At 46.2% G+C, this 25,292-nt stretch overlaps 1 long non-coding RNA gene across 3 annotated transcripts; it reads right to left on the reverse strand.

The window, feature by feature from the left end:
• Positions 1 to 855: 855 nt before the first annotated feature.
• On the reverse strand, positions 856 to 25,050 carry LOC106629396 (uncharacterized). 3 transcript variants are annotated; one of them, XR_012579714.1, is made up of 6 exons: positions 21,842 to 25,050; positions 19,167 to 19,371; positions 13,658 to 13,761; positions 6,239 to 6,405; positions 5,696 to 5,816; positions 856 to 2,097 (listed from the first exon to the last, which is right to left on the reverse strand). It is a non-coding gene; the product is annotated as an uncharacterized LOC106629396 (long non-coding RNA). The 3 variants fall into 3 exon arrangements; XR_012579713.1 differs by lacking the exon at positions 856 to 2,097 and having other exon boundaries at positions 5,374 to 5,816; XR_012579715.1 differs by lacking the exons at positions 856 to 2,097; positions 19,167 to 19,371 and having other exon boundaries at positions 5,374 to 5,816.
• Between the last annotated feature and the right edge of the window lie 242 nt (positions 25,051 to 25,292).

Consider the following 25,292-nt stretch of genomic DNA (forward strand, 5'->3'; position numbering starts at 1 on the left):
TCAGCCTCCTTGCACTGCTCCCTTAAAACTCTGCATGGAGCAGTTTTCAGTTTCACAGAAATATATCAATCTAGAATTCTACAGTGTGTAACCTAGTGTCTTATCATTATTTACATTTTTATAGCACACATATACAGATAATATGCATTGAGGTATTCAGGGCAAATAATATGCTTTAAAATCATAGTAAAAAACTTGCCACAAAATAGTCTGCAATACCACCTAGGCATTCAAAGCTTAATTATATTCTTAGTCAGTTTTGATTTACATTTAAATTACAAATTATGTTTTGCTAACATTAATTTACAATGCTACTTAAAAAATACATATTCTATGGTACATGAATAATAATTCAAAGCAGTCAGGTCTTGTTGGATTGCTATGATCTGATAGCAGGGGGTGAATAATAATAATATTTCTAGAAAGTTTTCTCCATATGAATATAACATTTCTCAATGTATATGCCTTGCGCATTTGAATTCAGCCAACTATCCATGGTGCAAACAGGAATTATAGGATGACCTCCCTGCACGTGGATTTTTTAGAAGACTTTGGCATAGCCAAGAGGAAACATGCTCTAAACCAATATGCACTTGTTACTGGGCCAGAACAAGGAGCATTTTATCAATCCCTTCACTCTGTGACCCTGTTACATGTCAGAGGAGAAGAGCAGAGTGGGATGCAGGGAACATCAGTGTATGGCTGGGAGATTTTCAAGGAACCCTCAGAGTGAGAAGGAGAGTCCATCTGGGCCCCACAGCAGGAGGATCTCTTTTTTTTTTTTTTTTTTTTTTCCCCAGAGGGAACCTTTTGCTGCCCTGGAGATGTGTTTGCCCTTTGTCTCAAGTGTTTGCACTGTTTGCACTCTTCCACAAATGGCTCATGGTCTGCAGTTGACTTCAGGCATGTGTTTATGGTGCTCATGAAGCACATTTTGCTCTGATGGATAATAATGTCCATAAATCTCAGAGAAAATTAATTTTTAAATAGCCTTTAATTAATCCCATTCCAGTGCAATGACAAATATCTTCCTTTGAGTAAAACCCTGAAACTTAATGTTTGCTTCTTATTGAGAATTCCTTTGGTGTAATTATTTGCTGCTATTGCTGTGCTACCCCCAGAAAAGGCCAACTCTGGATTTATATTGCATGTAGCCAGGGCTGATCTCATTATTTCACCTGCAGACCATGTCCTGTAGCTCACAACAATAAGCATGGCTTAACTTGGAATGAGAGCTAGGCAGGGTTGTACAGCAGTAAATTCCATTTTAAACTGAAGTTTAAAAAAACCTTCAGTCTTGAGATTCAGAAATATCAAAGACACATTCTCAGTTTAAAAATCTATGCTCTTCTGTAAGGGAAAATGGAAAGGTGTTGTGAACACAAAACACAAAATAAAGCAGAAACAGAGTCACTCTCAGTCCCAAACAGTGACGACTAATGACTAATAGCCATGACTGTTCATAACGCTGAATTTATCTTTAATTTCCCCTTGAATACTTCTTTAGGGGCATGAGTAATATTATTTGACACTTATTTTCCAAGGAAGCTTCTTGTTGGGGTTGGACAAGAAGTTGCCCTGAAATGCTGTAACAAATTACCTGGATTGTGTCACACACAGGTGATTGCATTTCAGCTCCCTGAGAGAATTTGCTGTAGAAAGGACTCGTTCACAAGGGCTACATAAAAAACTTTGAGGAAAATGGTCGAAACAGAGGGCATAGCTACTGTAAAAGTCCTCTTCCATCACAATGTAACAGACAAAGGTTAGCGGTTTTACAGAGATACACTATCTTCAATAACACATCTGGGGGGAATTTTGCCGAAAAAATGACTCCAAAATAAAGTGAATGTGGCTGAAATGATGGGAAATGAGACATATTTACAATTTACCTTCATTCTCAAAGATTTTATTTCTTGTTACTCTTCAGGACAAGGATCTGTCAGGGAGGACACTCTGGCACAGTGAAGTCCATGTCCTTTGTGGGGCAGGAAGCAGCTCTGGGAGGGGACCACACACACCATTTCAGTCTCACTATTGCACAGTGGGTAAATCCTTTCCAATAAAAATGGTGTTGAGCAGCAAAAGGGTATGATTCTGGGGGCAAAAAAAAAAAGCATAACTTTGCATATACAAGGAACTGATAAAAAAATTTACTAAGTTGAAATTTGTTAAATCAAGAATCTATATAAATCTGCATTTTTCTATTAAGAAATTATAAATTCTCTTTGCAAAATACATGATATTAGTCAATATATGGAAGGATATGAATGAAATCCTCATGAGCACAATAAACTTTGTGGTTGTAGTTCTCAAAATATAATTACTTTTTAAAGCCATTTTCACCTTCTTAAAGCCCTGTTACTAATGGGCTAGTGTAGATAAATGATCAGCATCCCATGGTCCATTATAGATGACAAACTTCTTTTGGTCCCATTGTGGTAGCTAATAATCCCTTATCTTTGGTCTTGCTGCTCAGGCCTGTGGGGTGGGAGAGGAGCTGAGGTTACTTGTGCTGTGGTGCTAATAGTGGTAGAGTGAAACATGATATTAATGTGAAATGGGGCAGCTCTGGATTAGTGTTGGCATGGTCACTGCTGATGGATGCCGGTACTTCCTTGTCTGGGAATGGGCAGAGCACAGCTCCCACAGTCCCTTCCTGCATCCCTGAGGAGCACAGGGCAGCTCAGGGTCTGCTCCACTTGGGAGCCTCCAGGCTGTCCTGCAGCCTGTCCCATGCTGGCAGGGAGCAGCCCTGGCTCTGTCCCTCACACCAGCCTGATGTGAGCCCAGCACCATGGCCAGCCAGGCAGTGCCAACACAGAGCTGCCCTCCTTCCCCACTCCTGTCCATGTCTGTGCCTGTGCAAACTGCAAGAGCCTTCCCCTTGTGTGAGTGCCATGAGGACACGGTTACACCTGAAGCTGTCACAAGGGCCTTATAGACATTAGTAAGAAGATCCATAAATGTGAGTCTCCATACTCTGCAGTTCAGGTATGTCTTACAGCTCTGGACCTGGCAAAGTCTCTTCTTTAGTGTCAACCCAGCCAGGAACAAAGACAAGGCAGGATCTCTTCAGGTTTGGACAGGTTGGGGGAAAACTAGAGCATCCTCCTGAAGAGAGATGGTTCCACCACGTACCCAAACATCACCTGTGTATGTGCTGTCCACCAAGCAAGACTCCTGCACTTTATGAGCTATGCCATTGTATTCACCTTTAATGATTTCCACCGTGTGAAGTTGCCCTCTTTGGCTAGAGGGGAAAACTCTAGGTTGAATATTCAATTGTGTGTTTTCCCAGCCTGGGACTGTAGGGAAGAGGAGAGAGACCATCCCACCAACTATCTCCCTGCTGGTATCTTCCTGTGGGCCTCTCCTGGTGCTGTGGGAGACCAAGAAGCAGTTCCTGGAGCCTTGATCAGCCTAGGTGCTAAGATGCACTGCAGTGGTGACTTCAGTGAGGGATGCACATTCACTCTGAAATGCCCTTTTTATTCCTCCCGCCAGCTGTGCTTTTATTTACTGTTTGATGTGTAGACACCTTTGCTGCTCCCTGCACTGTCACTGGATGCTGTGCCTCCAGAGCTGTGCTGTTTCCAGGCCGTGTGCTCACGGCTGCGGCTTTTAAGAACAAAAGAGAATTTGTAGTGGGGAAATGCATCAGTTTGGTAGCGCCTCCTTGGCTCACCTCCTGGCTAGCCCATGGCACGGCCGCTGTCCTGCAGTCCCTTTGTCCCTGTCCCACCCCCTCGGCGGTGCCTTTTCCCGGAGCAGCTCCTGTCTCCCGAGCAACCAGCCCCTCCTGCGGGAGCGCGGTGCCGCCCGCGCAGCATCCCGCCCATCGCCATGGAAACCTGCCTCCCTCTGCCGAGCCATCCCGGCTGCCCTGCCCTCGGCTTTATCACTCTGCACCGCTTATTCCCAGCGTGGATGCCTGTTTCTAGCAACAGAAACGCCCTGTAGGTTGTATCTCACACCAGGAGTAAGTTACTTCTCTCCCATCAGTGTGCGAGTGTGGGGGGGTTAGGTTTGGTTTTGGTTTTGTCAATTCTAGCAACAAAAGTAAGTTTTTATCTTGTCATCACTTGCCTGAAAAACATTTGTTTCACTTTAGGTTTTAACAGCTTAATGCCTCAGGTAGAGACAAGGAGCAGAGGTGACAGCTGGAGGTTGTATTGCTTTTTCTTTCTACCTCTCTAAATTAGCTCTTGGAACAGGTTATTACTTTAAAAAAACACTTAAAGTTTCCAGAAGTCTGAGAATGACCCCATTAACCACTCCAGAGTGCACTTCCCACCAGCATTGTGAGCAACACAGGTTTAGTTTTTCTGCTGAAGACCTGGAGATCCGGCATGTGCCAGGACCCTTCCCTTATGTCCAAACCCTGGGAAGACATCAGATTTGGTCCAGACCCTCCTTACATGGAAGGCAAGAGAGGATGTAAGCAGGTGAAAGCTTCCAGGACACTCACCTGGTTCCAAATTTTGGATGGTGAAAATGGAATCCCCTCTTTACCCTTGAAGGGCACCTACTTGGTATACAGCAGCTTATGTGCAAAATGCAGTGGCTGGAATTGCATGTCAAACATTGAAGTTGAGTTCATGTAACTTTGTCCCAGCTCTGCCTTCTTTTTTTCTTTCTGCTATATTACTGGACAGACAGATGGGAAAATATAAGGAAACAAGGAGGTAGTATTGCTTACAGTAGTGCTTACTTTTTAGTATGCACTGCTTTCTCCCTAGGAAAGTATCTTTGCACCCTGATCACATCACCTCTCAATCTTCCTTTTTGTCATAAACTAAACAGACTGAAGTGTTCATGAGTGAGGACTTTTTTCCAAGCTTTCAAATAATTTCACTGGCTCTTCACCTCTTCTGAATATTCAGGATCAATTTCATCCTTTCAGCCTGAGGGTCTCTGGATTTAGATTTTCTTTCACATTCTGTCCCAGTTTGCTAATTCTCAGTCCAAAGGTTCCCACTTTTTCCATGTCATCTCTGCAATGAAGAGCTTCTTGTGACAATGGGTGAAAATGCAGGGCATTGCTGTCCTCTGGAGTGACTGTGCTGATCTTTGCTCTTCCCCCAGGGTGAATCAGTCCCCCAGGAACTGTATTTGCTGAGTGCTCTCCATTGTGATTTGTGCTCACTTACTGCATCTCTGCAGCCTCTGCTCCTCCAGGGAGGGATGCAAATCCTTGGCAGGAGGTTTCAGAAATCCTGTTCTGCCACTGCTGTGTTGAACAGTGTCCCACCCCATATGGAACAAAACTTTCTCATTTAAATACTGACGCACGGGAGTTTGTTAGCCATTTTCTGCAGGCATTTTTCTATCACACTGAAATGGTCACAGGACAAAATGGCAGGGATTCCAGCCAAACCCATGTCTGCCTTTAATTCCAACAGGTAGCCAGAGAAATGCTTAGCAGTATTCAACCAGCTCTATTTTTAATATTGTGTTTACATGTGTAATGACCATGTACACATAATAGCTGCCCCCCTCCCTGCTCCACCCAGCACCTTCCAGTAATGCTTACCATAGTTTGGAGCAGACATGCCTTATGGCCATTCCCAAGCTGGCAATGGCATAATCCAGGGAAAGCACCTCAGCCATTACACATGCAAATGCACTAACTATCAGGAACATTATTTTAATAGATTTTTCACAGATAGCTTCTCCTGTTTGTCCCACTCACCATCCCAGAGACCCATTCAGACTGGGATGCAGGGAAGGGGAGACACCAAGAGGGAGGCAGGGATCCAGCAGTTGGATGTTTTACTGCTGCCAGTGCTCCACAGGACCATCACAGCTTGGAGCTGCACAGGAAAGAAGAAAAAGGCAGTTACCTGGCCAGTTCTGGCAGGTGGCTTTTCTGTGAGATAAAGCACCTGGAATGACAGCTGGGCTGGCCCAAAGCTGAGCACAAGGGTCCCAAATGCTTCAGTTCACCCTTGGTCAAAACCTGCCTTGACTTCTGGCTGCCCAGAGCAGCAGTGGCCAGCTTGTACAGCCAGCCTCCCCTCCCAGCTATTTCCAGGTCTGCAGCAATCTTGTTGATGCAGCTTTCATCATGAACACAATATGAGCTCCCTTAGCAGCAGCAGAAAATTATATGTGAGTGCTGGTCAAAGCTGTGAGGACACGTGCAGTACAGAGCTTCCATGCAAAAGCACTGGAGCATGATGAAAAGGAGGATTTAGCATCACAGAGGATATCTGTAGCAACAACATTTTCCTACCTGTACCTGCAAACTTTGCTGGGAAAATTATTCATTAAGCTATGGTCAGTGCAGGAAATCAGTTTTGGACATATTAATAGAACCAATCAATTATTGTGCTTGCTTCTTCATGAGTTCTCTTCAGATTCAGGAATGGCAGCAAGTGCAAAGTGTAGGGTCCCATCCCCCTGAAAAAGATCAGGATATATTATATTATATTATATTATATTATATTATATTATATTATATTATATTATATTATATTATATTATATTATATATTTTATATTTGGTTTGCTAACAGAGCCAGAGAAGCTGAGGGTGCAACGTGCCACTGAGTTGGGCTGGAGGGGTGAGGAAGGCAATGGAGTCACACGCCTTGCAGTTTGGGCACATGGCTTTTCTGACCCAAGTGTGACATGTACCAATCCTGCATGGCACTTGCACATCACAAACACCCCAATTAAATTAGAAACTCATCCATTTTCCCTCCAAAAGAGGCACATCCTTTGCTGTAACCCATGCAGCATGCTGCTACCCATGTAGCCATAAACACACAGCATCCCAATGCTGCACTGTTCTACAGTAGAGTAAGCTATGAGGAATAAAACCAGTTTTAAACTCTCAATGCATCGTCCCTGTCCTTATGTATTATTAAACTGTGCTCTAATTCCCAGTGCAGCAGGATGAAAATGAGTAAGAGCTGGTGACAACCTACAGCCAACTTTTGTGTTTGTTTCACCCAGAAGAAGAGAAATGTCTTGGCCATTTTCCTGAATTAAAAATTGGGTTGCTTGCAGAGCTGGGATAATACAATTGAAGGATGAAGCAGTGGAGTAGAAAACACCAAACTGTTAGCCCCATAGCCATAGGAGAGCTTCTCCACTATCATGTTGTGCAGTGCCTGGCTGTGAGGATCCCTGGCCTGTGGGCACAACAGCAATGCAGATCTGCCTCAGCATCACAGTGACGGGAAATGGCATGGGAGGAAGGAGAACAAGCAAACAGCTAAAGGGACCACACTCCTTGTGTTTGCCATGACCAAGGGCTGCTGTCTTCCACCTGTTGGCCATACATTTACAATGGGATTGCTCTAGGATGTGTTTCCTAAGGGAATGAATTCCAATTTCCATAACAAATTCAGCCCTTGAGAAGCATGATCTACAGCACTCTGTGATTAATAGCTGTCTCACTGACCAGTTATGCTATTCACAGCCCTATTTTATCACTTGAGGGCTCATAGAAATGGCAATCCTATTTTTATCTGTTCTGCATTGCCCATTAAAAACTCTGTTTACCCCATACTCCTCTTTCCAAGTATTTCTTTACAGAAGGTGACATTGTGTGAATGGGATCACTCATGTAACCATTGTTACTGGAGAGGGACTGAAGGCTTTGCAGTCTTTCTGGAAACAAATGGAAAGATGGCATGACACCTACCTACTACCAAACCACTTCTCCTGAGCACCTTCCAAGGAGCTGCCTCATCACAGTAAGACTAGAACTGTGAATGCCAAGAGACATTGCTGACTCCATGATTTTCTAGACATTTTTGCAGTTAGCTTTTGTTGTCGTGTCACTAAAGGTATCCAAGAACATTTTGATGTGGCCTAACCTGTTATTATCCTCCCAGGGCAGGGTACAGGAAATGAAGATGGCAATCACCCCCTATTTAATTATGCTGTCCATTAGTTAATCCTTTTCTTCTCATGCCCAGAAAGGCTTTGCCCAAGATGAGTTCCTGCTCTACATCTCCATGGAAGTGTGAAAGGGGCCAACAGCTTGAGCAGCTCCAGCCATCTGCAGGTGGACCCCACCAAAAAACCTCCAGCTGCACTCCCTGGTCCTCAGCAAGGTAAAACTCCTTCCTTCCTGTACCAGCTCATACCTCACCTCTGCAAAAGGTGCAGTGAGACCTTGGGGGTTCGAGCAGAGCACACGTGGGGTACAGTGAGAAAGCCCAGGGGTTCCCACTCTTTGAGGAGATCACCAACAGTCTGCTCACCCAAGAGGGTTTGTGCTGGTTTGTGCACCAGCAGAAGATGCTGCAGTGTTTCACACTGGGGAAAAAAACCTATCCTTTTATTTCTGAATTGAGGAATAGCCTTTGGAAAAAGCAGCAACTGGAAGCATGCTCATTCCTCCCCTTACAACTCTGAAATAATAGCAAGGCTGCATTTTTGTGAGTGAACAAGACGTGCCTCATTGCAAGGGGCATGGAAGAGGAGAATGAGTCGGGGCACCTGGACCAGATCCTTTGATGTTCTGCACTATGTGGGTCTGGGAGAACTCAGCAGCTTTCCAGATTTCCCTGACTCCAGTGCTACCACAGCTTGCCCAGCTCTCTGAGGGGAAGCTGGGGAAAGCATAAGATGCTTTTTAGGTGGAGGAAGTCCAGTAACCTGCAAAATTATGAATAGCTTTGTGCTACCCAAGGCTCAAAACCAATAGAGAGGGGAGAAAGAAACCCAGCTCTAAATCTTTTCCCTATTAAAAGAAAAGTTCTTCAGGTTCCTCTTCACATATTCATGTAAGGCAAGATGCACATGTCCTGATTTCAGCCATCAAAATTGTGGGTACCTCATCTAAATATTTTCAGAGAGGGAAGAACAGGATGATGACTATAGTTATGATTTAAGAAGATAAATTAACATGTGGGCACTGTGGACTGTGAAGGCTTTGGGTCTGTTGCCACAGCCCATGGGAGCAGGGAGATTAATGTGCATCTGGGAAAACAGTGTCATTTCAAACCAATGTACTGTTTGTCAAAATGAGTACTGCCAAAGCAGTGTTGCCATAAATATTTAAGAATTTCTTTTTGCCTTTTGCACTGAAAATTTTGAAAGAAAATCCTGACTTTGCTCTATGAGAGAAGCTCTTAGAGAAACAGATTTGCTGTCTCTTTTGTGGCCTTCACCATGCAAACTCTCTAAGTGAAAAGACCATTATGAAGAAAGGCAGCAGGATTGTGCTTTTCTTTTAGACAGAGAAAAGGCATCCTCTGCATTGTAAGGGAAATATCATTTGCAGCCCAATATAAGTATTTCTTTGTAAACCTTCAGAGCAAAAAACTATTAAATTCAAACCTTTATCCATCAGTATAAAGTCCCACTTCCTTAGCTAATAAAACCTCTAAGAGCATCCTGTTAACCATTGTAACATCACTTGATGAAAAGCTGCTTCTTATTCCCTCCTTGTGTTTTCCCTTGTGTTAGATTAAGAATTTTGCAACAATTTACAATATAATTAAAATTTAGAGTCCTCTGGATGGGATGGAATAATTATAATTACTCATTGTGAAAACGGGTGTGGAAAAAGCCTTCTGACCTGTTCTTAATAACGCAGCTCGCGCTTCATTACAGTACATGCAATACTTAATTTGTGAAACCAGTGTCATTGTATTTGGAATCTGTGCTGTCCATGATGGTGTGAGGAAAACAAGCAGCCTGTTAGCATGGTGACCACCATTTCAGTGTGCACAGCCTCCTGGCGACGCTGAAATCACCAGCAAAGTAAAATAAATTGCTTTTGCTTAGCAGGAACAACACTCTGATCTCACCCTCCAAACAGAGAATTTCCTGCTCCTGCTGCTCTGACTCAGCAGCTTGCTCTGAGCAACAGGAAGAAAACAAAGAGGAAGAGGTCAGAGAGGAAGGCAGAGGTGGGAGCCCAGCACTCACTCATCCTCTCCTGCTGGTGCTCCTGCCGCAGCCTCACATGTCCCGCAGCTCTGGTGCTTTGGGGCTGGACCTGCTCCTGGTGCCAGGATCCATCCATAACCCTGGCGTGGTTTTCCATACAGCCACAGCACTCCCTGCCTCCAGCGTCTCCCCGGGTCCGCCTGCAGAGTCAGTACTGGAAGGGTCCATACAACACACCAGTTTTTTAGAGGTGGGTGGAAATATCCTGCATCATTTTACATACTGGTGTGCACCATCCACAGCCATGGAAGTACAAGGAGATCAGGTGACTCCTGTGAGCCCGTCTCCTTCCCACTGACACACTGAACCTCCTCATCAAGGCAGATAAAAGGATGGCACTAGAGGCATGCAGGGGAAGAGTAATGCCAAGCTGTGGCAATTCCCTTCCCTTTGCATCCACATTAGCCATGCAAGCCCAGCCTGCACATAGTAAGGCAATGAATCACCCTGCTACTCTGGATGTGGCTCTTATTGCTTTTATGCTGATGCCATGGGTGTCAGTGAGGCTCCTCCTGATTTACTACAGCAGTCTGAGATGAACAGGAGCGTGTGAGGCTCATGCATCAGAGCAGTGTGATTGCAGCACAGCCTCCTGAAAAGCAAGATACAGAGACAAAGATGTGACTTGGGAGCAGCACAGCAGAGCTCTCAAAGTCTCAGTCAACACTGGAATGAAGCTGGACCAGAACAAACAAGTTTGAGCAGAGATCACGTGCAACTATATTTCTTACTTAAATGCCAGTTAAATATTACCTTTTCAATTTGTATTTACCTGGGGAATCAAATGTATGTGCTGCTGGTAGTATTCAAAGGCTGCCTGCAAGCTGGTCTGAGCTTATGATGACAGACTTCCCAGAGGAATGCTGGCCCTCAGTACCAGCAGCACATTGGTAGGTCCCACACCAAAAACTTCCCACCTGAGCATTTAACATGGACAGTTATTTACTGAGTGACTCATGAAAAACAAATAAGAAGGAAAGGGAATTAAGAGTTCTCAGTTTTCTGCAGTTGAGTTATTAGCCCCAGGGTGAGAAACCCAGGCACCATTCCTGGCACTCTGCAGTGAGAGCAGGGCTGCCCCTGTAGACAGGCAGCATAAGGCTGGTTTGCCCCTCAGCTCCTCTGCTAAGTGAAACACCCAAATGAATATCCTCAAATAGCAGCCCCAGCTTTTGGCCCAAGGCTCTAGAAATGCTGTCTCAGTGCTGGTACATTAACCAGGGCTGGGGCCCCACTCAGACACTGGCAGGGAGGTGTCCACACTGGCATGCTCAGGGCCAGGAGCCCCAGTCTTTGGAGGCAGCCTGGAAGGAACCACCTTGTCCTTGAGATGTGAACTCTGTCCCCAGGCCAGAGCCCCCCGTGGTGCAGGGTGGGGATGGGGATGAAGGCTTTGCAGAGCTGGGATAGGACACAGTAACACACCCACCCCTGAATTCAAACTGGAAACCATCTCCCCTCTGCTGGGAAGGCAAAATACCCCACAGCTCGCACTGAGGGAGCCCCCAGGGCTGGAGGACCTGCTTATGGCAGAGCCCTGTGGGGAAGTCCAGCAGCTGCCCCAACATTGACCTGCAGCCTCTGCACAGCCCTCATCTGGAGCAGCTTTAGCTGCAATCCAAAAGCATTCACCACAAAAAACCCCAATTCTGTGCCTATTTAACTACCTAGATAGATTATCTGGGTCAGTATGATGGCATCATTTACCCATGATGTCACCACCTACTGCACCAACCCCTATCTGCCATATCCCCCCCAGTCCAGGACTTTGCTCTTGGAAAGCTCTGTACCTGATACAGGGCATTAGCCCATGCAATAAGGAAAGGGCATTGCAAATTTATTTTCCTAATTTTCCCTTTTTTTTCTAGCAGCCCCAAGCAATGGGTTGACAAGAGGTTAATTGTATCTGATGTAAAATTTCCAGGAGATTCATTTTGCTCTGCAGTGCACGTGTGACAGATATGAATTGTGTTTGGTACTCACATGAATACCAGGATAATAACCCAGAGAATCTCACTGCTTAGACTATGGAAATGGGAAAAAACCCCTCTTTCTGCATGTGTATGGCTATTTCCTGTCATGCCTAGATCCAGCTGTACGCAATCCAAATATATTCCATGATTAAAAGCACTTTGCCTGATAATGTATTTGTAGAATTAACACTTGTGCTGGGTGCAGAGCTGAGCAGCCTGCTTTATTTCACAGGCAGGGGGCTTGGCAGAAGTTTGGCAGCTGCCTCCAGCTGTGGAGCTCTTTCTCTCACCAGGTGCAGATGGCAGCAAATCTCCTTCCTCCATCCTAAAATGTAAATTCCAGTCCTTTCCAGGCTACTGCACTGGATAATAACCACTCTCTTTCATAATAAGACTCTGATATTCTGCCAGGAACATCCTCAGAAAGGGCAGAGGGAAGGGAAGAGCAAGAGACAGAGGTGGATCCAACCTGTAGCAGACAAGGCAAGGGAGAAAACTTGAGCACTGGTGTAGATCAATTAAAAAATTGCAGTTAAGCAGGGATTGTGGGGGTGGCAGGAATTAGATTAAGGAGGGTTTGAGTATCATTTAAGAGGAGGCTGTTGATATGCAATGCTTTCATTTCCTGATTTAAATATCACTGTAGCATCCAGCAAAGTGTGCAAATGCCTTCTCAGAAGGTGAGAGGGGGTGCAGGGTACAGAATGCAGAGGGCCATGGGGAAGCCAACTGCATGGAGCCAGCTGGGGAGAACATTGGTGAAATCTGTGAATCAGTGCAGAGACAGCTTCTAACAATAGCCTTATCATCAATACCCATGTTTGCATCAGGAAAGAAACAGGCAGGAATGCACAGGTTCGACTGTATTTTCCTACATGTTGCTTATTTGGGAGAAAAACACATCACCCACTGTACCACCAGGGTCCTTATCCCCACACACACAGAGAAAGATTTATTGTTTCCCAATTGCAAATTGCTCACAAACACAGGGGCACTAAATTTATGTTGAAGAGATGTTTCTTTGTTTGAAAACAAAACAAACAAAGCAAAATAATTACAGGAGTACTGCAAGTGAATACAATACAAAGTCAAAACAGAGGCAAAATAACACTTTTCATGTATAGAGCTCAAGCATTTCTGCAAAGCTGGATCAGGGTCAGTGCCTCCTCCTTGCTGAAAGGAATAAAGGGCTCTAATCCATACTAGAGGCTCCTGAGAGAATTCAGAAAACCTTCTGAATTTCTTGCCTCTGCAGACCCCACTGTAAAAACTTGAGGTGGGGATGTCATTTTGAGACAGATTTTCTTCTCAGCATCATGCAATATAAAATACAATTCTTGATTTGCTTAAAGGCTTTCCATGCCAACAGAAAGTAGTCAGTGCCAGTTCCCAAATCTAACACCAAAAATCCACACCAGGCAAGGCCCATGTGACTCATCCCTCAAGCCCACACCAGCTCTTCCACACTGGTTCTTCCCTACTGCCAAGACATGATATTCCATTTGCCACTTGGAGCTGGTGGGAATGCTGAGCAAGCTCCCAAGGTTTCTAGCAGCCTCCAACCATAACCCCACTCCAGACAGTGAGTTTAGGAAACTGCTTTCAGCTTTGAAACTCTACCCTGAAATACATTAAAAGCCCAAATCCTTGTTTTCTGCCTGTAAACACAGAGGTGAGCACTGATTTGGGGGGATGTAGAAAACGACCACCCACTGCCCCTCTGGCTGTTTCCCATGTGTTCCTAATATGTGTCCATGAGTCCCTCACCTTCAGCAAATCCAGTGCTGCCAGGGAAGGAGCTGGCTGAGAGATGTGTTGGGATGCTCACAACAAACTCCTGCTCATGGCAGCGCTGTGGCAGAAGAAGAAATCTGCAGAAAGACAAGTGCATTTTAAGAAACAAGAGCAACATCATTAAAACTATTTCTTGTCCCCAGGTGACCAACTAAACTGTTGGGAGTGCAGATAGGAGCTCACATGCTCAGCATGAAGCAGCTACTCGGTGTCTCTGCAGAATAATGCAGCTGGAAAAATCACTGTGGGGACTCGTGGCTGGCCAGAAATCTGCAGGGGAGGTGTGATCTGACATTACAGGAGCTGGCTGTCTAGGAGCAGCACCACCACCAGGGAAGAAAAACAGCAGATTCTGGGAACACTGGATGTGGGTTAAAACTCAGGAAAACTGGGTCTAGCTGTAAGGACTTATTCCTGCAGGTTGGGGTGCTTTGGTGTGCTGGCCTTTCCTCTGGAGCTCAGGAGTGGCAGCTCTGGGGACCCTGGGCTATGACCCCCTCAGACCAGCCTGCTGCTGGAGATTTAGGAAATAACAAGTATGGGAAACATCCCACTGACCACAGAGTGTTGGCAGTGCTGGGTAGCAGATCCCACCCAGCTGATGCTTGGTTAACCAAAGGGATGCTCACAGCACAGGCACAGGGCTGAGAGCTGTACAGCAAGAATTGCTCTGGTCCTGTCTCTAACTGAGCTTACTTTGTACAGAACAAAGCATTTGTTTTCTTTAGAAGTTCCTCAGTCCAGAATCAGACACTCCAGGTTAATTTTGCTCACAGACCATTTTGGTTTTAAGTCTTCTAAAAATTTCTTCACTAACACATGCATTCTCAATTTATTTATTTCCTTGATTTTCTTAACAGATACCAGGAGGTTATATTTAAACCTCATGTATGGTATTAGCTCTTTGTCAATATTTAAATTCTTATGGGACCTGTGTGGTCTTGAAAATTAAAAATTAGGTTAATTGTTTGACCAATTGAATAAAGCAGAGCAGCATCTCTGTGATCTGAACTCAGGCCTGTGTTATCTGACAGGGAGGATGTTTTTGTTTGTGTACTGAGACAACTTTCCCTCACACATCACGAGCTAGCCCCCTGGCATCAATTCAGGTGCATCTCTGTCATTCCCTTACTTGCCTGTCACCACCCTCTTGGTCCCCAGGGCAGGAGCAGCAGCCTGCCTGCTGCCTTCAGCAGGTACAGCTGGGTGCCAGGCATGAATCCTGATCCTTGAATGTTGCCTCTGACTCAGCATGGACCCCACGATTAGTGCTTGGGAGAGGAGCACCTTGGGCCATCCCTTCACATCAGTGCCTCCCAGATGATTCATAAATGGCATGAGCTGGCATGGCTCTGTTGGAGACTTTTGGGGAGCACTATGAGCCTGCCCACTCCTGCACAACCCTCTCCTGTGCCCAGCTACATGGGCTGTGCAGAGCAAGAGCTAAAGACACTCCTGAGCAGTGCAGGTCAGCCAGCAGCCCCCAGCCACCTGGGGTCCTGGGGGGAAGCTGAATGTGGCTCCTCCCTGATAGGACCCCTCTGATACCTGGCTCTCTTTGACTGGAAGTGGTCTCTGTTCAGTGGAAGCGGTCTCTGATTTTTCAAGATTAACAGAATAGTCTAGTCACCTTCAAAAGTCCAAGGGGCTAAAGCTCCTTGAATGAGTGAAGGGAAAGGTGAAACAAAGCTCATGGTAGCAAAAATGATGCAGACAGACTGAGAGTGATGCACAGAATGCAGGTAGGGGATTCAGGCAGCCCAGTGCCACAGCTGCCTGTCATATGAGTATCAGCACATGCACCTGCACACAACCTCTGCAGCAAGAGAAACATAAACCAAAATCACAGAATCATAGAAATGGTCAGATTGGAAAAGATGTCCAAGTCTAACCATTAACCCAGCACCACCACCATGTTTACAATTAAAGTGTCCTCAAGTGCCACATCCACACACTTTTTCAACACTTTCAGGGATGGTGACACCACTGCTGCCCTGGACAGTCTGTTCCAATGCTTTGCAACTCTTTCAGTGAAGAAAGTTTTCCTAATATCCAAACTAAACCTCTGTCACAACTTAAGGCCATTTCCTCTCACCCTGTCTCTTGCTGCTTGAGAGCAGAGACTGACCTCCACCTGGCCACAGCCTCCTTTCAGGGAGCTGTAGGGAGTAAGGTCTCCCTTGATTCTTCTTTTCTCCAGGCTAAACAACCCCAGTTCCCTCATCTACTCCTCATAAGAGATCTTTTCTGAACCCTGCACCAGCTCTGTAGCTCCTTTCTGGACTCCAGCACCCCAGTGTCCTTTCTGAAGTGAGGGGCACAGAACTGGAAACAGCACGCAAGGTACAGCCTCACCAGTGCTGAGTGCAGGGGGACAATCATTGCCCTGGCCTTGCTGGCTGCACTTCTTCTGATGCAAGCATACGGGATGTCAAACTTAAGAGAAAACAGAAAAAGAATGCCTTGACTCTATCTTTCTGCTCATTCCTGAAGATGACAACTGATCTACTATGTTTTCTTATAGTATTTGCAGGGACCTTGTGACAGGGAGGCATGAAGGATCTGACTCCATGTTCTCAGAAGGCTGATTTATTACTTTATAATACTACATTTTATTAAAGACTACTATACTAAAGAATGCAGACAGGATACTTACTCAATGCTAAAAAGCTAATAGGGAAAACTCGTGACTCTTTCCAGAGTCTCAACACAGCTTGGCCCTGATTGGCCAATAGTCCAACAACTCACACCAGAGTCCAAAGAAACAATCACCTGTGGGTAAATAATCTCCAAACACATTTCACATGTGAGCACAACACAGGAGAAGCAAATGAGATAAGAATTGTTTTCCTTTTCTCTGAGGCTTCTCAGCTTCCCAGGAGAACAATCCTGGGAGAAAGGATTTTTCAGAGAATGTGAATGCTATATTTTCTATCAAACAAAACTCCTATGCCCCTCAAACTACAGAACGTAGTTTGCTGGGAAGCACTGGGAGGAGCCAGCCTGGAGCTTGTCCTTGAACTCTTCATCACAAGAACACGATTGCTGCTGCTCCTTGGTTACCAAGGCTGCAAAGGTGATATGGATGGGGAGTGGTTTTTCACACTCTGAGGGAAATCCCCACTCAGGCATCCACCTCAGTGCACTGGTGCTGCCCTCCCCTCCTGTCAGTGCCCTGCTGTTCCTGAGAGACCTCTCCCAGCCCTCAGCTCCAGCCTGGAGAGCTGTGTCTGTCAGTCCTGGTGCTGCAGCTGCACACCCAGCTGTGCTCATAGCTGAGCTTGCTCAAAGCTCTGTCCTCATTCACAGCTGCTCATCACAGCACAGGCACTGTTCTGCACTTGCAGGGGTTCACTTTGCTTCCCGTGGCTCAGGGACCCCAAAGGATTTGGGCATTTCACTCTGCATTGTGCTGCTACCATCCAGTTGGGCTCTGACAGACAAGCACTGGCAAAACTTGGGCTGCTGCTGGTGCAGCACCCACTCTCACCCTTCTTTATTGTTATTAAAGTAAATAACCAGAGACACCATAATTTCTCTGAAGTGGCTTTAGGCTACAGCTTTTTGTCCCAGTAGGCCTTGCCAGTTGGCAGCCAGCAGCTGGTGGCAGGTTCAGCTGCCCTTTCATTTGGGTAAGGTGAGTTTTTGAGGATCTCAGAGCTGGGAGCACAGCTTGACACAGCAATGCCTTCCAGTACTGGGCAGGCTGGCAAGCCAGACCATGGGCACCCCAAAAGCCCCAGAGCAGTGCTGGCTGGTGCAGGTCCCTGCTTGCAGCATGAGGGCAGGGGCTTCAACCTCCTCCCATGGATGATGGGCTGCAGGAGTACCCTGCCAGGTGGACTGAGCTGTTTCCCACTGAATGTAGAGCAGCACCAAGCTGCCAAATGGCCATGTGAAGCTATTTATGAAAATGCTGAGTGAAAGACATAAAAGGGTTCTTTAACCAGCCTGCCTTACAAGCACTGTAAACTCTGTGTGGCGATGAGGGAAGAAAACCCCACCAAGGTTTTGTTTGCTGGGATGTGCAGGACTCTCCTGTCTGGAGCAGGGTTGTCCTGCACAGAATTCCTCCACAGGAATGGCAGGAATTGCCCAAATTGAGCCCTGGGGAGAGCCTCTGCAGGTTTGCTCATGCGTGAAGCACACGAGGGGTGTCTGGAGGCACTTCAGCCATGTGTTGCACTGCAGCAAGTAATGTAAGGAGCTGATGTGCAGGGACTGTAATGCCTTAGGAGGCTTGGGAAAAAGTCTCCCTCATGTTTTCAGAAATGATGATGTGCGTTCTATCCATCCACTCCTCATCAAATGCTGTCAAAACTTCTGCCTGCACATCTCTGTTCTTCCACATCCATCCTCCACCACAACCCACTGGCCACCAGCCTTTGTCACAAGTGGACTTTTGCTTTCTTTTATTCTTTTAAATGTGAAGCTGTTGACAACCAGCTTTCTGTGTGAAAGGCAAATGGTGACTCACAGCTCTTCCCACCTCTGCATCCAGGAGAGAGCTGCTCCCTTGGCATGGCACTCTGCAAACAAACCATGGGGGATGGGGAGAGATCCCATCGTTCTATCAACACATTCTCTCTCCAGGAAATTTAAGGCTTCCTGCTGTTTTAGAAAAATGGGCATTTTTATTAGCAAATTCTCTTGTCCTGGAAGCAAGTGTTTTCATTTGCAGCTTCTCATTCATCAGCAATATCCCTGACATGCAAAACCATCATAAACTGCACCAAAATCCATGGTGCTCTGGGCCATCACCTTCCCAGCCCATGCTGCACCAGAGCTGCAGCTTCCTCTTTCCTTTCCCCTTCCTCCTTCTTGGTTTTCAGTCTGACCCCAGTCCTACACTTTATTTTATAGACAAGCAGACTTTCCCTGGGTGGAAGGGAGGGAAAGGCACATCTGGGCTCAGGATGGGGGTGGGGGGGGGGTCTTCATAAGTTGTATAAATCAGGGGAGGCAGGAACAGAAAAATTTGCATCAGGTCTTTTATCACTCTGACCACATTTCCACTGGAGAAGGTAAAGTGTGCAAGGACACACAGCCCAAATGATGCTGTACCATATGAGCTGGATCCCTGTGTGGGGAGAAGAGGCAACAGAGAATGGTTGATATGGCTGGCTAAGGCCATCTAAAAGGCTGACCTTCTATTTAATCTTTATATTTCTGTGTTACTGCCTGCCTTTATTTCCTTGCTGCCTTTCAAAAGCAAAACAGCAATTGTTTCCTGCTGAATTAGCCCTCATTAGAGCACTGGAACCACCACAGTAGCAAGTGTCTGTCCAAGGAAGGTTTGCTGAGGAATGCTGTCCTGCCATGTTGCCCTGGCAGGGACAAATCTCCTGGCCAAAGGAACATTTGCTTTGTGCCCTAGAGATACCCCAGACAAAGGGAAATGTAAGTGAACCTGCACATCTTCCACTCACACTCTGCCTTCCTGCAGCTCCTCAGAAGAGAGGAGGGCAGCTTCTGCATTTACCTGCTGGGTTATTGAGGGAGACAGAGCACCTCTGATCCTGTGGCTGTCATTCCACACCTCCTGGTGTTTGCTGCTGAGAGAAGGACTGAAGCAGCTGCCTCCTCCCAGTCACTGCACAGGGCATCTTAGGTGTTTAGAAAGCACCAAGGGCTGTGTTCTGGAAGTGTCTGTTGGGTCCTGTATTTTCCTGGCCTCTTGGTTAAATCTGCCATGAGAGAATTAAATGAGGCAAGGAATCTTCTAAAGCATTTAAGTTGCGTTTTGCCCTTCTGTATATTACAAATTGCACATTTTGGGACAGGAGTTAGCATGTCAGATTGCTTTTCCAAATAATTATGCATGATACACTCCCTCAGCCAGCCTCTGGTGACTCAGCAGGAGGTAAAGCTTTGAATAGGAAGGAAAAAAACCCTCAGACACATTTCTATGGGCTCTGTGCAGCCACCAAACAAACATCAAGTCTAGCCTTTTTGTACTGCTGTCTGGCTGCTGAATCCCACATCAGATGCAAGGAAGGGAGTTTTGTGACAAAGAAAGCTGCAGAAGATAGTCTGCTTTGGAGAGAAGGGGGGATTTTAGTGGTTTTGGTGCTGTCTCCTATTCCTTGCTTTGCTTTGCTGTTCTGAACCACCAGGTCCACCAAAATGACCTGCAGAGAGGGAAAATAATCTTCTTAAGGGTAGGGCAAAACTTTACACTGGGTTTGTGGTGTAATGTTGTGTACTGGGGACGTCCCTGCTGAAGAAGAGCCCCAGAAATGGGGACTGTCCCCCTCCTGTGTCTCCCCGTGCTGTGACCGAGGGGCAGGGAAGGGACAGATCCCAGTGAGCACCAGGAGTCCCAGCTGTGCTGCTGGAGCTGGCAGTGGGGCTGGCACAAAGCTGCAGCAGGGGAGTGCCCACCCAGCCACCTGGCTTTTGTTTTGGAGCCTGGCTGGGGAGCAGTGGGGCTCAAGTTTAATTAAGCAGTGCCTCAGAGAAAAAAGAGCCACGGAGAGGCTTGCTATCAGATGTGATTTCACAGGAGCCCGAGAGCATGACCTCTTTTTAAGCATCTTTATTTTTGCCTGGCTAATGAGCGTGTTTCCTCACAGAAAAGCAGATTCCCAATGGGAGGGATTGCAATATAATCCCTTTGCTCTGGCAGCAGTGCTGAAAGGGGGTGGCAGAGGCTCAGGCATGCAGACCCAGCGGCTCTCGTCCTGCCTTGGGGTCACGAAGCCTGATGGCTTTTCCAACCCATCCTTCTCTCACAAGGAGAGGTCAGGGCCACCAGGCCCCAGCCCACAGAGCCATGATATGCCCAGGAACATCCCCTGTCTGTCCTGTGTCCCCACTGTGTCCCCACCAGAGCCCCAGTACTGGAGAAGTGGTCGCCAGGTGTGGCAGCTGCACTAGGAGAGTGCAGGTGGAGTTACAGATTTCCATAGGAAACCAGAGCAACAAATTGTTAGGAAAGCAAATAATCCAAAACAAATCCTTCTCCTTTATTCAGTAATGGCACACAGGCACAGAACAACAGTGGGGCCAAATCTCTGCAAGTTTGGATGCACAAATCCCTTTTCTAACTAATGGGAGCAAGGTGACAAATGTGAGCTATGACATGTCTGGTTACAAGACCCCATTCCCTTGATCAACAGGAAAATCCAGTCTAGGGACTCTTAATGTGGGAGGATCAAGAGCCAACTGAGATATAGGAGACTGGGAAAAATGCAAGGCTTGAGAGAAAAAAAAAAGCCTGTTTAATTAATATCTTTTTCTTATATGGAAAACTGTATACTTGGAGAAGAAATGTAGAAGAAACATTCTTGTAAATTAATTTTGCTCAGAGTGAACAGGGAAGGTTAGAGAAATGTTTAACACGACATGACTGCTGCCATTCTCAGCTCTTCAAAATGCTTTCAATAACTAAAATATTTCAAATGAAGGTCTTTTATTTCAAACCTGCATGGTATCAAGCAATTAAAATGCTTACAGACTCTCAGCTTCTATACCTAATTTAATGATGGTTTTGGCTGCTGTTGTGTCAGCTGCCTCACAGACACTAAGGAGAGAGAGAGCAAATGTTAATTTTTCAAGCTTTTGCTCTATTCTCTTAAATTTGTTGATATCTTGAGGTAGGATACAGCCTTCTTTCTTACTTAAAAACCAGCTAGATGGCTCCTTTTAATTTTTCAGCATTTTCTTTTCTTTAAGTTAGAAATATGTTAGTAGGCAACACGTGTACAAGTAAGTGCCTAGCATACAGTGGTCATGTCACTCACAGTTTGAAAATAAAAACTGAAACTCAGCTTTGTAAATGTATCCATCACCTCCTCTGTTGAGCTAACTGCATAAATCATATTTTCACCCGTAAAGAATTAAAAACCCAATAATTCTTATAAGCAGCATAACTACTGAAATTATTTGAATTTCCTAAATTTGGTGGGTTTTTTAAAAAAATATTTTCCTCCTCATGCCTTTAAAACTTCCAGAGATTTTCCATCTCTAAGCAGAACAAGATTTCCCTGTCAGATTCCTGGCATCACATATTCACACATGCCACCCATCTTTAGCCCTGATGTCCCCAAACCAGCCCTGCTCCTGAAGCCAGGGGAGGAATTTGTCTGCCTTCCCCCAGGGCCTCCACTCACCCTGCCCACCTCGTCACCACCACCTCCCTCCACCCCCAGGCACCTTGGGAAGGGGTTTGGTGTCAGCAGGAGACGCTGGCTGCTCTCCTCTCCCATGAAATCCAGCTGGAAAGCAGGATCCCCAGACCTGCTGAGAAATGCCAGTTTTGTGGGAGGGTTAAAAGGGGCTAGCTCCCTCCAGCCAGCTGTACCGCAGGCTTTTTGGATAAAAAGCAGTCACCCTGGGGAGCTGTTTTGCAAAATTTTAGTTGAAGAGACTGTATTGCAGTGAATGCAGTGCCTTCCCCAGAAAAGGATTGGAAAGTCATCCTCGTTTCCATGGATACCCTGTAACAGGACTGAAAACAAAGCTGTACTTTTTGATATGGCTCCCTGAGCCTCCCTGTCTGTCCTTATGCACAGGGGAGGGACAAACAGCCTCTGCAGCATGAGGGGGTCATGTCCACATGGAAATATCCACACTTGTGGCTGAGCAGGACTGGAAAGTTTGTCAGGGCATCTGCCTTTTGCATGGAAGCCCCAAGGAGGCTGAGCAGTGCAGGGCTGGTTGTCCCCTCCCAATTAAATCTAGCTGAGTCCATGTTTTATATATGACCTTGAGGAGCTATTTGATCAAATAGATTTTATTTCATCTCTCCATAAATGTCAGCATTACGGGGCACGCTGAAAAAAACCACAGCAAACATAAAGAAAATAGATAACACTTTGTGGGCATCACATAACTGGCGATATTCCCTCTGTTGCCAGTGACATAAATCTGCAGCAGCTGGGCTCTGTGTTGTGGTGAAACACAGAGCAGGCACCACCTGCAGGCACCACCACATGGCCCCAAAGCACTTGTGAGTCCAGCTCAGTTCTGAGCTTCTCTTTCCAGCAGAGATGCAGAAATGCAGCTCCTTACCCACTGGAAAGGGCTGAGGTCCAACATTCCCACCTTTACACACCTCCGTGCTCACTCGCAGTTCCCAAGCACAATGCCCACATGTAAGAAGCCACACTGCTCTGTGCCAGGCTGCTTGCTGCTCTCTTTCTTCTCCTTCAAGAAGATGTTCCACATGAGTTGCTGCAACCTTGATGCTGATGAGTACAGCTAAGAGAGGGTCAGCTATTTTATTCTTCAGTGGCCTCATGTAGACTCCATCCCAGAAATATTCCTTGCAGCAGTGTTGCAAACCATTTCACAGACAGTCACATCTCATTATTCACCAATGTGTCTCTCATGGAAGTGCTCACAGAGCTGTAGAAGTCCAGGATTCTGTGTGCCAGCTGCTGGCCAGGGCAGAGCTAAACCTGCTGGCACCCTACTCTTAGCACATGCTGAGCCACAGCACTGCCTCCCCAGGACTGCAGAAAAAGCAGGGCAACCCTGATGAAGGGGATAAATGATGCATCTGACTCCATCTTATCAGAAGGCTCATTAATTACTTTATTATATTATTCTATATTACACTGAATCTAAACCGAACCTGCACAAGCACTCAACTCCACTGCCCAGCAGCTCGTGACTGTCAGCCAACAGCCCAACACACACACCTGGATTCAACTGGTCAGTGAATCAGAACACTCACACCAGAATCCAATTTCCAATTCCCTTCAGGTAAACAATCTTCCACAATTCATTCCCCTTGTTCCAAAACACAGGAGCAGTAAATGAGATAAGAATTGTTTTTTCTTTCTCTGAGGTTCAGAGAATGTGAATCCCAGAAAATCCTTGGGAAGTTGTGCCTTGCTTTTCTCTGTGAAGAGAAATACAGCCACACTGCTGTGCCTTGTCTTGGTCATCTGTGATGTTATTTGGAAAATAAAATGAGAAAACATGGGGTTTACAAATGTTAAAAACAGAGAGATGTCAATATTGGTGGTATGCAAATATTGCAATGATCCTTGGAAGAAGCTATTTTGTTGTAAGGAGCTTTGGTTATTCTGTTGGATGGGAAGAAGATTTGTGTAGATGTAGAAGGACCTGGTGGAGCTTGAACCCTTGTTCCAGCCAGGGATTCTGTTCCAAGCTTGGCAGCCCACCCTAGGGCTCATCAGTCTCAGAGCTTCAGTCTGAAAATCCCTTGAGAATTGGGAAGAACAGCAAGAACCAGACCCCACAGCACAAGCACCCCACTGCTTTACCCCAGCGTTGGACCTGGACTTGCAGGAGGTCAAAACACTTAAAGAGCAGAAGTCAGCACAAGGGAGGGAGACAGAGAGTTAACTTAATATTCAAGATGACAAGTGTAAAGTGTACCTTGCTGAGACTTTCTTCCAATATTATCTCCTGTCATTTAGGAATTGTATGCACACACAGGCCTGCACGAGATACAAAGTGGTGGGAGGTGGGTTTGGCATGGGCTCCAACAGATGCATTACACACGGAGGGAAGAGGCACCAAGTCAGCTGCTCAGATCAGCCCTCACAAGTGCCAATAAAGTCTTTATACTGTGCCATTAAGCATTCACTATGCACCATCTGGACTGCAGGAAAGCTAATTTTGGAATGTTTTCAACACAGCACTTTATAATCTCTGGTGCATTAGTTTCCTAGTTACCTGCAGGGCAGTTTTGCAGGATTCAGAGAGAGAAATGGTAAAAGACACAAACAAACTCAGTCTGCAGCTAGGTGGTTTTAAGTCCTCCATCCTGGACTCATGCAACCCCTAAGGTCTCCATCACTGGGAAGTTGCAGAGTGCCCCAGCCCCAGTGGATAAGTTCTCCTTTTCCAGCCAAATATTGGAATTCCTTTTTTGGTACTTTTTTACACATAGCTGATGTTAGCCAAACCTTCCTGACCAGTAACAATGGAGACAGAGACCAGAATCTTAAATGACAGAGCAGAGGAGGACGAGGAGGAGGAGGAGGAAGAAGCCAGCAGGTGGACAGTGCAATCAGTGTCTCTTTGGGCTGGTTTGGGGTTCCCCAGGCTCCAGTGGTTTCCTGGCTGCAGTAGGCAGTGTTATTTGTTCCTGCCCTGCCTGGGCATGGTCCCTCACCAGGCATGCAGCCTGCACTGCCCCACACAGGCACCCTCTGCCTCCCTTCTGGATGGAAGGAGGCTGCTGGGACAGCTGAGCAGCCCATGTGAATTGGATCTGCTCTTCCAACCCGAAAACAGGCATTTTCCTTTCATCCCTCTGAGCACTGCAAGGAGCCCTAGTGCTCTGCTTCCTCCAGGCCACTCAGTCTCAGGTCTGCAGGCAGGAGCCCTCCAGCCCTTGCTCTGCTTTTGTAATCAGAAAAACTCTGGTTAACCCACCTGTTTTATCTCTGCTCAGGCCAGGTAAATTAATGCTTTCCTTCGGTTCTTGTCTATGGCTTTTAATAGCTAAAGGCATTTGGGTGCTCTTCTGCTGGCTTGGACCCACTGTTACCTTAGTGACATCTGCAATTTCATGGAACCTTCCCCTCCCCAGGATGGTCATTAACACCTGCAGAGCCATTGCTGTGCACATAGCCACCCACACATCTTTTGGGGAAAAAACACCTGAAAATAGGGACTGCACATA

This window comes from Zonotrichia albicollis, chromosome 3 (genome assembly GCF_047830755.1).
Source record: "Zonotrichia albicollis isolate bZonAlb1 chromosome 3, bZonAlb1.hap1, whole genome shotgun sequence".
NCBI classification, from domain to species: Eukaryota; Metazoa; Chordata; class Aves; order Passeriformes; family Passerellidae; genus Zonotrichia; species Zonotrichia albicollis.